Source organism: Perna viridis, chromosome 15 (genome assembly GCF_037379345.1).
Source record: "Perna viridis isolate PV_CMFRI_1.1 ecotype Kerala chromosome 15, ASM3737934v1, whole genome shotgun sequence".
Lineage (NCBI taxonomy): Eukaryota > Metazoa > Mollusca > Bivalvia > Mytilida > Mytilidae > Perna > Perna viridis.
In genome coordinates, this window is record NC_142459.1 from 26820908 (window position 1) to 26833880 (window position 12973).

General features: G+C 38.3%; 1 protein-coding gene across 3 annotated transcripts in view; it reads left to right on the top strand.

Annotated features, from left to right (window-relative positions):
* LOC148597632 (uncharacterized) overlaps window positions 1-12973 on the top strand; it is a 30057-nt gene that overhangs the window by 12100 nt on the left and 4984 nt on the right. The gene's annotated exons all lie outside the window — the stretch shown is intronic.

Below are 12973 nucleotides of genomic sequence, written 5' to 3' on the forward strand. Positions count from 1 at the left end.
TAAAAATAATAAAAAATAAAAGGCCTGTTTCAGTTTTACAACAAGGATTTATTTTCTTGATAATTTGACAAAATCTTGACATGAGCTATAAACATTTTGTGTTGATAGAAACTAATATAAAGTAATTTTTATTTTATATTGCACTTGGCTTTACAAGATAAATTCCAGTTAGACCGAAATTAGTCTTCGTGCTTCTTAGGTCAAAGGTTGAATTGACTTCATCCTCTAGAAATAAGAATCAAAGAAGTATAGACAATAGTACTAATGGATAAAATTGAAACAAAAGGGACAAAACAATACTGAGACAACAGAGACAAAACAATACTGAGACTACAGGGACCGAGACAATACAATGACAACATAAACAGAGGCAATACTGAGACAAAGAAAACAGAGACCATACTGTGACAGCGGGATAAGAAATGCTGAGACAAAAGTAAAACTAAATTCTAAGCCAACAGGGACAGAGATAACACTTTGCCGACAGAAACAGAGACAACACTTAGCCATCAGAAACAGAGATAAAACTGAGACATCAAGAACAGAGACAGTACTGAGGAAACATGGACAGAGACAATTCTGATTCGACAGTAACAATGCTGACACAACAGGGACAGTTGGTACTGCCACAACAGGGCAGAGACAATACTGAGACAACAGGGACAGAGATGATACTTACACAACAGGGACAGATACAATACATTGACAAAAAGGAACAGAGACAATACTGAGCGGAGAAATATGTACAGAGACATTGAGACAACAGGAACAGAGACAATACTGAGACAGTATGTACAGAAACATTATTGAGACAACAGAAACAGAGATAATACTGCGACATCAGGAACAAAGAGTATACTGTGACAACAGGAACAGAGACAATACTGAAATATTTGAGATAAAATCTGACTGGCATAATTCGAAGATATCTTAGACAATAGGAACAGAGACAATACTGAAATATTTGAGATAGACTCTGACTGGCATAATTCTAAGATATCTTAGACAACAGGAACAGAGACAATACTGAGACGACAGGAAAAAAGACAATACTCAAACAACAGATACAGGGATAAATCTAAGGCAAAAGAAAAAGAATATACTGAGACAATAGGATTGAAGACAATGCTAAGACAATAGGGAAAGAGAATATTCTGAGACAATATATTAAAAAGCAAAAATGAGGCTACAGGAGCACAGACAACATTAAAACAATGCTAACACGACAAAGGGAAAAGAATTTACTGAGATGACATAGCTGGAGACAATGCTAAAGCAATAGGGTAAGAGAAAATACTGAGACAACAGCAACAGACAATGCTAAGACATCAGGAACAAAGACAATACTGAGGTGACATTAACAAATGCAACACTAAGACAACAGGATTGGGAACAATTCTGGGATAACTGAAGCATTGACAATACTGAGACAACTTGAATAAGACGATATTGAGACAACAGTGTGAGAGATTATACTGAGACAATTAGTAAAGAATCAAAACTGAGACAACAGTAACAGATTTTAGACTGAGACACCAGATACATAGGCAATACTGAGACAACAGGAATGGGAACAATTCTGAGATATCTGAAGCAGTGAGAATATTGAGACAACCAGAAAAAAGACCATATTGAGACAACAGGGTAAGACACTTTAATGAGATGACAAGTAAAGAACAAAACTGAGATTTTAAACTGAGACACCAGATTCAAAGGCAAAAACTGAGACAACAGTGTAAGAAAATATAGTAAGAAAACAAATACAAAGACAATACTAAGACAACAAAGAACAGCAACAATGATAAATCAGCAAAGGCAGAGACAATACTAAGACAACAGGATCAGAGACAATAATGAGACAACACGAACAGAGACAAAAATGAGACAACAGGAACAGAGACTATACAAAGACAACAGGAACAGACACAATACATAAACAACAGGAACAGAGACAATACTGAGACAACAGGAACAGAGACAATATATAGACAACAGTGACAGATATAAAACATATACAACAGGAACAAAAACAATACTGAGACAACAGAAACAGAGACATTACTGAGACAATAGAAACAGGGACAATACAAAGACAACGGAATCAGAGACAATGCTGAGACAACAGGAACAGAGACAATAATTAGACAACAGGAACAAAGAACAAAGAAAATACAAAAACAACAGGAACAAAGACAAAAATGAGACAAAAGGAACAGACACAATACATAAACAACAGGAACAGAGACAATACTGAGACAATAGGAACAGGGATGATACTGAGACAATAGGAACAGAGACTTTACTGACACAACAAGTACAGAGACAATACAGAGACAACAAGAACAGAGACAATACAAAGACAAGAGGGACAGAGACAATACAAAGACAATAGGAATAGAGACAATACCATGACAATATGAACAAACACAAATACTGAGACAACAGGAACACAAACAATACTGAGACAATAGGAACATGAAAAATACTGAGACAATAGAAACAGAGACAATACTGACACAACAAGGACAGAGACAATACAAAGACAACAGGAACAGAGATAATACTGAGACAATAGGAACAGAGACAATACAGAGACGATAGGAACAGAGACAATACTGAGACAACAGGAACGGAGACAATTCAAAGACAACAGGAACAGAGACAGTACTGAGACAACAAGAATATAGGTAGTAATGAGACAGTACTGATGCAACAAGAACATAGGTAGTAATGAGACCATAGGAACAGAGACAATACTGAGACAACAGGAACAGAGACAGTACAAAGACAATATGAATAGGGACAATACTTTCCGCCATGGATGCAGCATATAGAATACCCATCTTTGTCTATGGCTGGCCAAGGTGGACAAAAATCAATATTTTGTAATCCTAAAAATTAATTTTGTAATATTAAAAATTCATTTTTTAATATTACATATTCCTGATTCAGTAATATTACAAAATATCACACATTTAGTAATATTACAAATTGAATTTGGAATATTAGGAAATAAATTTGTAATATTAGAAAATGAACGTGTAAAATTAAAAAAATCACTTTGCAATATTGCAAAATCAGTCATAATGATTTATATTTCAAAATGTTTTTCTAATATTAAAAAATCCTAATTGAATACAACAAATTCAATTTGTAATATCAGAAAATCATTTTCTAATAATAAAAATTCATTTTTTTAATATTATAAAACACTTATTTTGTAATATTAGAAAATATACTTTTTTGATATTCGAAAATCAATTTCTAATATAAAAAAAAAACATTTTTTAATATTAGAAATTTATTTTCTAATATTACAAATTCCTGATTTAGTAATATTACAAAATATCACACATTTAGTAATATTACAAATTAAATTTGTAATATTAGAAAACTAATTTGTAATATTAAAAAATCACTTTGCAATATTGCAAAATCAATCACATTTTTTTAATATGACAAAATGAATTTCTAATATTAAAAAAATCCCACAACAATTGAAGTTTTAATAGCAAAAAATGTTTTTTAATAATAAAAAAGGGTTTTGTAATATTAGAAATCAAATTCGTTATATTAAAAAAATGAATTCGTAATATTAAAAAATCATTTAATACAGAGACAAAGGGAACAGAGACAATATGAACAGGACACAAATACTGAGACAACAGGAACAGAGACGATACAAAAACAACAGGCACAGAGACAGTACTGAGACAACAAGAACATAGGTAGTAATGAGACAACAGGAACAAAGAAAATACTGTGACAACACAACAGAGACAATACATAGACATCAGAAACAGAGACAATATGAAAAGAGACAATACTGAGACAAAAGGAACAGAGACAATACTGAGACAATAGAAACAGAGACAATACTGAGACAATAGGAACAAAGACAATATGAACAGACACAAAACTGAGACAACAGGAACAGAGACAATACAAAGACAACAAGAATATAGGTAGTAATGAGACAACAGAAGCCGAGACAATTTTGAGACAATAGGAACAGAGACAATAGAAACAGACAATATTGAGACATTAGGAACAGAGATAATACTGAGACAATAGAAACAGAGACAATACTGAGACAATTGGAACAGAGACAATACTGACACAACAGGGACAGAGACAATACAAAGACAACAAGAATAAAGGTAACAATGAGACAACAGGAATGAGACAATATGAACAGACACAACTACTGAGACAACAGGAACACAGACAATTCTGAGACAACATGAACAAAGACAGTACTGAGACAACTGGAACAGAGACAATATAAAGACAATATGAACAGGGAACATACCTTCTGCAATGGATGCAGCATATATAATACCCATCTTTGTCTATGGCAGGCCAAAGTGAACAAAAATCAATATTTTGTAATATTAGAAAACAATTTTTTAATATTAAAATTATTTTTTGTCATATTAGGAAATATTTTTTTAAATATCAGACATTAATTTTGTATATTCGAAAATCAATTTCTGATATTAAAAAATATTTTTTTAATATTAGTAATTCATTTAGTAATATTAAAGATTCATTTTGAATTTTTAATATCAAAAATGATTTTTAATAATAAAGAAGGGTTTTGTAATATTAGAAATCAAATTTGTTATATTAAAAAAATGAATTTGTAATATTAAAAAATCATTTTTTTAATATTAGAAAACACTTATTTTTGTCCACTTTGGCTTGCCATACTTTTCCTTACTATTCAGGTTTCAAACAGGGACAGAGAAAATGCATTTTTAGACAACAACATTGGAATCAATTGTGAGACAAGAGGAACAAGGATAATACTGAGACGACTGGAAGAAAAACAGTTTTGACAAAAAAATTGAACAAATTAATGACAGATAATACTGAGTCAACAGGGAGGGACACAATACTGAGACAACATGAACAGGGACAATTCTGAGACAACACTATACAGAGACAACAGAAATAGAATAATACTTTATACCAGGAAGAGAGAGAATTCTGCGATGATAGAGAAAAAACACTAAGACAACAGGAACAATGACAAAACTGGGGTGACAGGAACAGAGAAAATATTGAGACAAGAACAGAGGCAATACTGATGACTGATACAGTGACAAATTGAGACAACAGGCAGAAAAAACGTCTGGAGAGACATCAAGGAATGAAGACATTACTGAATGACAAAGACTGTATTGAGACATCAGACACAGAGACAAACTAAGACAGCAAGAACAGAGACAATACTGAGACAGACTTAACGGGGACAAATGCTATACTGAGACATCAGATACAGAGACAAAAATTAGACAGCCAGAATAGAGACAATACTGACACAACCTGAACAGGAACAAAGGCTATATTGAGACATCAGATACAGAGACAAAATTTATACAGCAAGAACAGAGACAATACTGGCTGAGACAACCTGAACAGTGACAAATGCTATACTGAGACATCAGATACAGAGACAAATTTTAGACAACAGAAACAGACAAAACTGAGACAATCTGAACAGGTACAAAGGCTATACTGAGACATCAGATACAGAGACAAAACTTAGACAGCAAGACCAGAGAAAATACATGAGACAACCTGAACAGGGACAAAGGTTATACTGTTCCGTCAGATACAGAGACAAACTTTAGACAGCAAAAACAGACGACACTGAGACAACCTGAACAGGCACAAAGACTGTACTGAGACATCAGGTACAGAGACAAACCTTAGGAAGCAAGAACAGAGACAATACTGAGGCAACCTGAACAGGCACAAAAACTGTACTGAGACATCAGGTACAGAGACAAAACTTACGAAGCAAGAACAGAGACAATACTGAGGCAACCTGAACAGGGAAAAAGGCTATACTGAGACATTAGATACAGAGACAAAACTTAGGAAGCAAGAACAGAGACAATACTGAGGCAACCTGAACAGGGACAAAGGCTATACTGAGACATCACATACAGAGACAAACTTTAGACAGCAAAAACAGACGATACTGAGACAACCTGAAGAGGGATAAAGGGTATACTGAGACATCAGGTACAGAGACAAAACTTAGGAAGCAAGAACAGAGACAATACTGAGGCAACCTGAACAGGGACAAAGGCTATACTGAGACATCAGATACAGAGACAAAACTTATACAGCAAGAACAGAGACAATACTGGCTGAGACAACCTGAACATTGACAAATGCTATACTGAGACATCAGATACAGAGACATATTTTAGACAACAGAAACAGACAAAACTGAGACAATCTGAACAGGTACAAAGGCTATACTGAGACATCAGATACAGAGACAAAACGTAGACAGCAAGACCAGAGAAAATACATGAGACAACCTGAACAGGGACAAAGGTTATACGGTCCATCAGATACAGAGACAAACTTTAGACAGCAAAAACAGACGACACTGAGACAACCTGAACAGGCACAAAGAAGACTGTACTGAGACATCAGGTACAGAGACAAAACTTAGGAAGCAAGAACAGAGACAATACTGAGGCAACCTGAACAGGCACAAATACTGTACTGAGACATCAGGTACAGAGACAAAACTTAGGAAGCAAGAACAGAGACAATACTGAGGCAACCTGAACAGGGAAAAAGGCTATACTGAGATATTAGATACAGAGACAAAACTTAGGAAGCAAGAACAGAGACAATACTGAGGCAACCTGAACAGGGAAAAAGGCTATACTGAGACATTAGATACAGAGACAAAACTTAGGAAGCAAGAACAGAGACAATACTGAGGCAACCTGAACAGGGACAAAGGCTATACTGAGACATCAGATACAGAGACAAAACTTAGACAGCAAGAACAGAGACAATACTGAGACAACCTGAACAGGGACAAAGGCTATACTAAGACATCAGATACAGAGACAAAACTTAGACAGCAAGAACAGAGACAATACTGAGACAACCTGAACAGGGACAGGGCTATACTGAGACATCAGATACAGAAACAAACTTTAGACAGCAGAAACAGACAAAACTGAGACAACATGAACAGGGACAAATGCTATAATGAGACATCAAATACAGAGACAAAACGAAGACAACAAGAACAGAGACAATACTGAGACAAGAGGGTACGAGAATATACTAAGAAAAAAAATATTCCTGCTACACCAAGGAAAGAGACAATGCTAAGATGACATGGTTAGACAGTGGGGTTGGAGACAAAGTTTAGACAGCAAGAACAGAGACAATACTGGCTGAGACAACCTGAACAGTGACAAATGCTATATTGAGACATCAGATACAGAGACAAACTTTAGACAGCAGAAACAGACAAAACTGAGACAACAAGAACAGATACAATACTGAGACAAGAGGGTACGAGAATATACTAAGAAAACAAAAAACATTCCTGCTACACCAAGGAAAGAGACAATGCTAAGATGACATGGGAAGTGGGTATACTGAGATAACAGATACAGAGACATAGCAGATACAACAGGTATAGAGACAATTTGAACAGAAACTATACTGAGACAACAGATAAGAGTTAATTATAAGATAGCAGGTACAGAGACATTGTTAAAAACAACAGGGAGGGAAGACGATAGGGACAGAGACAATTGGAAGACGATAGGGTCAGAGACAATTGGAAGACGATAGGGACAGAGACAATTGGGAGATGATAAGGACAAGGACAATTGGAAGACGATAGGGACAGAGACAATTGGAAGATGATAGGGTCAGAGACAATTGGAAGACGATAGGGACAGAGACAATTGGAAGACGATAGGGACAGAGACAATTGGAAGACGATAGGGACAGAGACAATTGGAAGACGATAGGGACAGAGACAATTGGAAGACGATAGGGTCAGAGACAACAATAACAAGAAAGACACTTAGCTCAAACAATGTTAAGAAAACATGAGCAAATATAGAGGTTAAACAACAATGTCAAAGACCCAGACAGCAGGGATACAGGAATGTTGAAAGGACTGAGGTAGAGATGTTAGACAGCAGGGATACAGGAATGTTGAAAGGACTGAGGTAGAGATGTTAGACAGCAGGGATACAGGAATGTTGAAAGGACTGAGGTAGAGATGTTAGATAGGAGGGATACAGGAATGTTGAAAGGACTGAGGTAGAGATGTTAGACAGCAGGGATACAGGAATGTTGAAAGGACTGAGGTAGAGATGTTAGACAGCAGGGATACAGGAATGTTGAAAGGACTGAGGTAGAGATGTTAGACAGCAGGGATACAGGAATGTTGAAAGGACTGAGGTAGAGATGTTAGATAGGAGGGATACAGGAATGTTGAAAGGACTGAGGTAGAGATGTTAGATAGGAGGGATACAGGAATGTTGAAAGGACTGAGGTAGAGATGTTAGACAGCAGGGATACAGGAATGTTGAAAGGACTGAGGTAGAGATGTTAGACAGCAGGGATACAGGAATGTTGAAAGGACTGAGGTAGAGATGTTAGACAGCAGGGATACAGGAATGTTGAAAGGACTGAGGTAGAGATGTTAGACAGCAGGGATACAGGAATGTTGAAAGGACTGAGGTAGAGATGTTAGACAGCAGGGATACAGGAAAGGACTGAGGTAGAGATGTTAGACAGCAGGGATACAGGAATGTTGAAAGGACTGAGGTAGAGATGTTAGATAGGAGGGATACAGGAATGTTGAAAGGACTGAGGTAGAGATGTTAGATAGGAGGGATACAGGAATGTTGAAAGGACTGAGGTAGAGATGTTAGACAGCAGGGATACAGGAATGTTGAAAGGACTGAGGTAGAGATGTTAGACAGCAGGGATACAGGAATGTTGAAAGGACTGAGGTAGAGATGTTAGACAGCAGGGATACAGGAATGTTGAAAGGACTGAGGTAGAGATGTTAGACAGCAGGGATACAGGAATGTTGAAAGGACTGAGGTAGAGATGTTAGACAGCAGGGATACAGGAATGTTGAAAGGACTGAGGTAGAGATGTTAGACAGCAGGGATACAGGAATGTTGAAAGGACTGAGGTAGAGATGTTAGACAGCAGGGATACAGGAATGTTGAAAGGACTGAGGTAGAGATGTTAGACAGCAGGGATACAGGAATGTTGAAAGGACTGAGGTAGAGATGTTAGACAGCAGGGATACAGGAAAGGACTGAGGTAGAGATGTTAGACAGCAGGGATACAGGAATGTTGAAAGGACTGAGGTAGAGATGTTAGACAGCAGAGATACAGGAATGTTGAAAGGACTGAGGTAGAGATGTTAGACAGCAGGGATACAGGAATGTTGAAAGGACTGAGGTAGAGATGTTAGACAGCAGGGATACAGGAATGTTGAAAGGACTGAGGTAGAGATGTTAGACAGCAGGGATACAGGAATGTTGAAAGGACTGAGGTAGAGATGTTAGACAGCAGGGATACAGGAATGTTGAAAGGACTGAGGTAGAGATGTTAGACAGCAGGGATACAGGAATGTTGAAAGGACTGAGGTAGAGATGTTAGACAGCAGGGATACAGGAATGTTGAAAGGACTGAGGTAGAGATGTTAGACAGCAGGGATACAGGAATGTTGAAAGGACTGAGGTAGAGATGTTAGACAGCAGGGATACAGGAATGTTGAAAGGACTGAGGTAGAGATGTTAGACAGCAGGGATACAGGAATGTTGAAAGGACTGAGGTAGAGATGTTAGACAGCAGGGATACAGGAATGTTGAAAGGACTGAGGTAGAGATGTTAGACAGCAGGGATACAGGAATGTTGAAAGGACTGAGGTAGAGATGTTAGACAGCAGGGATACAGGAATGTTGAAAGGACTGAGGTAGAGATGTTAGACAGCAGGGATACAGGAATGTTGAAAGGACTGAGGTAGAGATGTTAGACAGCAGGGATACAGGAATGTTGAAAGGACTGAGGTAGAGATGTTAGACAGCAGGGATACAGGAATGTTGAAAGGACTGAGGTAGAGATGTTAGACAGCAGGGATACAGGAATGTTGAAAGGACTGAGGTAGAGATGTTAGACAGCAGGGATACAGGAATGTTGAAAGGACTGAGGTAGAGATGTTAGACAGCAGGGATACAGGAAAAGGACTGAGGTAGAGATGTTAGACAGCAGAGATACAGGAATGTTGAAAGGACTGAGGTAGAGATGTTAGACAGCAGGGATACAGGAATGTTGAAAGGACTGAGGTAGAGATGTTAGACAGCAGGGATACAGGAATGTTGAAAGGACTGAGGTAGAGATGTTAGACAGCAGGGATACAGGAATGTTGAAAGGACTGAGGTAGAGATGTTAGACAGCAGGGATACAGGAATGTTGAAAGGACTGAGGTAGAGATGTTAGACAGCAGGGATACAGGAATGTTGAAAGGACTGAGGTAGAGATGTTAGACAGCAGGGATACAGGAATGTTGAAAGGACTGAGGTAGAGATGTTAGACAGCAGGGATACAGGAATGTTGAAAGGACTGAGGTAGAGATGTTAGACAGCAGGGATACAGGAATGTTGAAAGGACTGAGGTAGAGATGTTAGACAGCAGGGATACAGGAATGTTGAAAGGACTGAGGTAGAGATGTTAGACAGCAGGGATACAGGAATGTTGAAAGGACTGAGGTAGAGATGTTAGACAGCAGGGATACAGGAATGTTGAAAGGACTGAGGTAGAGATGTTAGACAGCAGGGATACAGGAATGTTGAAAGGACTGAGGTAGAGATGTTAGACAGCAGGGATACAGGAATGTTGAAAGGACTGAGGTAGAGATGTTAGACAGCAGGGATACAGGAATGTTGAAAGGACTGAGGTAGAGATGTTAGACAGCAGGGATACAGGAATGTTGAAAGGACTGAGGTAGAGATGTTAGACAGCAGGGATACAGGAATGTTGAAAGGACTGAGGTAGAGATGTTAGACAGCAGGGATACAGGAATGTTGAAAGGACTGAGGTAGAGATGTTAGACAGCAGGGATACAGGAATGTTGAAAGGACTGAGGTAGAGATGTTAGACAGCAGGGATACAGGAATGTTGAAAGGACTGAGGTAGAGATGTTAGACAGCAGGGATACAGGAATGTTGAAAGGACTGAGGTAGAGATGTTAGACAGCAGGGATACAGGAATGTTGAAAGGACTGAGGTAGAGATGTTAGACAGCAGGGATACAGGAATGTTGAAAGGACTGAGGTAGAGATGTTAGACAGCAGGGATACAGGAATGTTGAAAGGACTGAGGTAGAGATGTTAGACAGCAGGGATACAGGAATGTTGAAAGGACTGAGGTAGAGATGTTAGACAGCAGGGATACAGGAATGTTGAAAGGACTGAGGTAGAGATGTTAGACAGCAGGGATACAGGAATGTTGAAAGGACTGAGGTAGAGATGTTAGACAGCAGGGATACAGGAATGTTGAAAGGACTGAGGTAGAGATGTTAGACAGCAGGGATACAGGAATGTTGAAAGGACTGAGGTAGAGATGTTAGACAGCAGGGATACAGGAATGTTGAAAGGACTGAGGTAGAGATGTTAGACAGCAGGGATACAGGAATGTTGAAAGGACTGAGGTAGAGATGTTAGATAGGAGGGATACAGGAATGTTGAAAGGACTGAGGTAGAGATGTTAGATAGGAGGCACAAGGATATTGTTTAGACAACTGGGGCATAGACAGTGGTCAGACAACAAGGATAATTACAGTAGTTAGATAGAAGGGTCTGAGACAGCAAGGCTAATACTGTGGTCAGACAGTGGGGATTGGAGACAAAGTTTAGACACTGAGGTCAGAAACAGTTGTTAGACAGCCAGGAAAAGACTTTGGTTAGACAGTGGGGTTGGAGACAAAGTTTAGACAATTAGGTCAGAGGCAGTGTTTATTCAACAGAGAAAAAAAAAGTGGTTAGACAATGGGGACATACACAAATTTTAGACAATGAGGACAGGGATATTGGTTAAACATTTGTATTGGACACCAGGATTTAGACAACTGGGACAGAAACTGGCTAGATAAGAGAGACAAATACAGTGGTTAGACAGTAGGGTTAGAGACAAAGTTTATACAATAAGGACAGAGACAGAGGATTTGGAGACAAAGTTTAGAAAACTGGGGCAGAGACATTGGTTAGACATTGGTGTTGGAAACAAGGTTTAGACAACTGAGACAGACAGTGGGGTTGGAGACAAACTTTTATCAAATGGAACAGAGACTGTGGTTAGACAGATGGGTTTGAGACAAGGTTTAGACAATGGAGAAAGAGTTGTTGGACAGTAAAGTTGGAGACAAATTTTAGACAACTGTGACAGAGACAGTGGTAAGATAAAAGAGACAACTTCAAATGTTAGACAGTGGAGTTGGAGAAGAAGTTTACACAAGAGGTGCAAAGACAGTGTTTAGGCAACAGAAATATAGACGGTGGATAGACAGTTTGGTAGGATACAAACTTAAGACAACTGGGACAGAGACAGTAGTTAGACAGTTGGGTTGGAGACCATGTAAAGACAACTGAGACAGTGGTGAGACAGTAATGTAGGAGACAACGTTAAGTCAACTAAGACAGAGACAGTTGTTAGAGGGTTTGGAATCAAAGTTTAGACTAAGACAGAGGCAGTTGTTAGACAAACGGGTTGGAATCAAAGTAAAGGCAGAGGAGAATGAAACTGTGGTTAGACAGTATGGTTGGAGACAAAGTTAAGACAACTGGGACAGAAACAGTACGATAAAGACAGTTTTTAGACACTCTGGTTGTGGACAAATGAATAAATGGGACAGAGACAGTGTTTAGTCAAAGGGGTTGGAGACGTTGAGGATGGAGACAGAGATTAAAAATGTGGTTAGGCAATGTGGACAGAGACAAGGTTTAGACACCTGGGACAGAGATTGTGGTCAGAAAGCAAATAAAGACAGTAGTTAGATAACAGAGTTCAAGACAGTGATTTGACAGGCAGGCAAAGACTCTGGTTATACATTGGGGTTGTAGACATAGTTTAGACAACTGGGACAGAGACAACAGAGATAGAGACAG